Raw genomic sequence first — 2,887 nt, 5'->3', positions numbered from 1 at the left:
ACAAACAAAAAACACAAGGAGAAATTGGCCTCCAGCTGTTTTGGGGCAGCTATCTGGCTACATGGCGTTTTATGAGCAAAAATCAGCTTTTAAGCTCAAAATAAATAGAGAAATTTGATCTTGACAAAAAATGTTAGAATGCCAGTTCTGTGCGAATGGCAGACCTGTTTATTGTAGCATGTATAGTAAAATGCTGATAAAAAACTTTGAGTCCATTTTTGTTGTTTTGAACAGTGTTGAACAATGCTGAATGGTGTTGTTCGCTCTTCATTTAAATGGTCTGGAAATCATCCGTGTGTTTACTCCCCTGATAGTTTAGTTGTATGTTTGTGCATGATGTGTTGACTGAATGTAGTGACTTAACACAGTTTCTCTCCGTGTCTCTGTCATGGCGACTCAGAGATCCAACCCTGGGACGTGTTGTAAAGCAGGATCAGTGAGTACCAGCTTCAGAGCTTCAGGTTTAACATTTGCATTAGTGAAGTCCCTGAGTGCAAAGACATAAAAACCAAAGAAATCATGGCCATCAAGATCATCATGAAGGGGGCCAATGATTCCAGGAACCCAACAGAGAGGTAGATCATCTTTTTGTGTCTTTGAGTGGCGCATTTCATTAAATACCAACATTAACTGTAGCTGTATCATCACAGTGTGTGGATTTGATCATTCATGATCATCATTTGATCATCACCATCACCGAGCAATGGTAGCATGTTGATATGTACTGTAATACTCACAAATGTAAGCAGGATGCAAACTGTGTGCAAACCAACACTGAGGTCAAGATGTGCTGAGATTTTCAACTGCTGTCTTTATTTCTTCTTCTGTCTCTGCAGCTGCTCGCCGCGCTCGAGTCTCTGAAGACTGTTGGTGTCATTCATACTAATATTAAACTGCATAACATCATGTTGGTGAACCAAAAAGACCAACCCTTCAGAGTCAAACTGACTTTGGTTCAGCTGACTTTGATGTCAAGGGCACCGTCATCGTGCAGCCAGTTGGATACAGGTGAGTTTTTCATCAGTTATATCATTTTTTGGTCTTCTTTGGCTAGCTCGTCCAATGCCAGCAAAGATCATTAATATGTATCATTGAGCAGAAAGTCCATCTAATGATAGGCGCTTGTCTTCCACCCTCAGGTCTCCAGATGTTACTCTGGGCCTTCCCATCCCAGAGGCAGTAGCTATGTGGTCTTTGGATGCTGTTTTGGCAACCATGTACCTCGGCAGCCTGCCAATCCCCACAGAGGTGCATGAATTGCCTGGTATGTAATCTAATATACTTGGATTTAACTGTACAGCTTTATGTCAAACCCCAAATACAGAAACTTGAGTATCTTTTTGGCTGATGCAATTTTGTGTACATATTTTCTGTCCAGTTGAAAACTATTGTGAAGGACACTTTGGGTCAGCCAGAGGACGAGCTGTTACTGTGTGTAACGGCACCAACACCCTGCTCTACTTCAGCCCGAACCAAGGAGGCTCAAGGTATGTAACCCTGTCCTACACTGCAGCAAGCAGAGCAGATCTTTTTTTTTCTAGATTTGGCTGCAACTCTTGCAGCTGTTAAAAAAAATGAAAAAGTATCTCAAAAATATTCTCTGCTGTTTTACACGGCTGATCAGTACAAGGCTGCGACTGGCTTCCCACCCCAAAATCACAGAGGCAGCTCAACCAGGTTCAACTGTTGGGATGACCTAGTGATGGTAGGTGAGCCTTGTAATACTGTACAAGTAAAGAATTAATACTAATAATAATGAGGTTTGAACAACCTTTGACTTTGATTCCAAAAGCGACTGTACCCCAGAGGAGAAGCTTGAGAATACTGTTTGTCAGCCTCCTGCAGATGATAACGGCAATAACGCCAAGTGTAGCTCTGATTCCCCCGCTTCTAATCCTGAGCGAACCGGGTGATGACGACACCAGCTCTCAGTAAGTGGTGGTTCAGCTGCAGTGGACGCAGCTGACAGAGCTTCAGCCATCATGAGCTCAACAGATGTCGCCTCTGCTGCCACTGAATCAAATAACAAAGAGTCAGTTGCTCAGGTGTTGAAAACGTACCTGCTGTTTGCTCGAATGATTATCAGATGGCGCTGCTGTTTCAGCTGCTGTCGCCACTGCCTCTACAGATGACGCTTCAGTCGCACCTGACTGGCCTAAATGACACCTGTGAGGAATCGGATGAAGCTGCTCCAGCTGATAAAGCTGCAATCAACAATCCCTCTACTGCTGAAGCTCCTTCTGTACCTACAGTACCAACAGCTGACTCCACTGATGTCAGCATCAACTCTGATGGCGTCTCAGCCTCCGGCTCCAGAATCACTCAGAGGCAGCCTCTTCTGTGCTGGTGTTGCTCTGTAGACATTGTGGAATGATTCCCTGTAATAATCTACCGTGTCGTTCTTCATGTAATTTATCTGCATGTAAAAATAAACAAAAATAGAAACTGAACCAAATCTCTGAGCTGTCTGTAAGTGACTGGAAAAGGATTGGTAGTCACAATAGCAGCATGTGTAGCTTTGTATTGAAATATCTAAGTAGTCTCTCATAAATGTCACTCATCAGGCAACTAACATACTGTATATTGAAATGCAGTTGGATTAAATAACTTTTTTGAATATTTTGAATATTACAAAATAGACCATGGTACGGTGATTTTTTCACAATGCTGCGCTTGTGTTTTTAAAATGCTGAAGACGTTTGCTTGTGTTTTGTCTATTTGCATTTGTTTTCTTACGTTACGCAGTGCGTTGAACTCTCAGGGCCACCATACCAAGGTGTTCGACTGGATGTCTAGGACCTTGTGACACTTTGTGGCACTTTTGCCATAAAGTCGACAGGAAATCAAACGCTCCACTCTGTAGCCCACTGATTACAATTAAGAGCTG

At 42.8% G+C, this 2,887-nt stretch overlaps 1 long non-coding RNA gene across 1 annotated transcript; it reads left to right on the top strand.

The window, feature by feature from the left end:
- The first annotated feature begins 261 nt into the window (after positions 1-261).
- On the top strand, positions 262-2,428 carry LOC122884619. The gene is made up of 6 exons (XR_006379931.1): positions 262-575; positions 837-1,008; positions 1,140-1,264; positions 1,379-1,487; positions 1,625-1,705; positions 2,129-2,428. It is a non-coding gene; the product is annotated as an uncharacterized LOC122884619 (long non-coding RNA).
- Positions 2,429-2,887: the final 459 nt, after the last annotated feature.

This window comes from Siniperca chuatsi, linkage group LG11 (assembly GCF_020085105.1).
Source record: "Siniperca chuatsi isolate FFG_IHB_CAS linkage group LG11, ASM2008510v1, whole genome shotgun sequence".
NCBI lineage: Eukaryota > Metazoa > Chordata > Actinopteri > Centrarchiformes > Sinipercidae > Siniperca > Siniperca chuatsi.
This window is presented reverse-complemented; position numbering and strand designations above follow the sequence as displayed.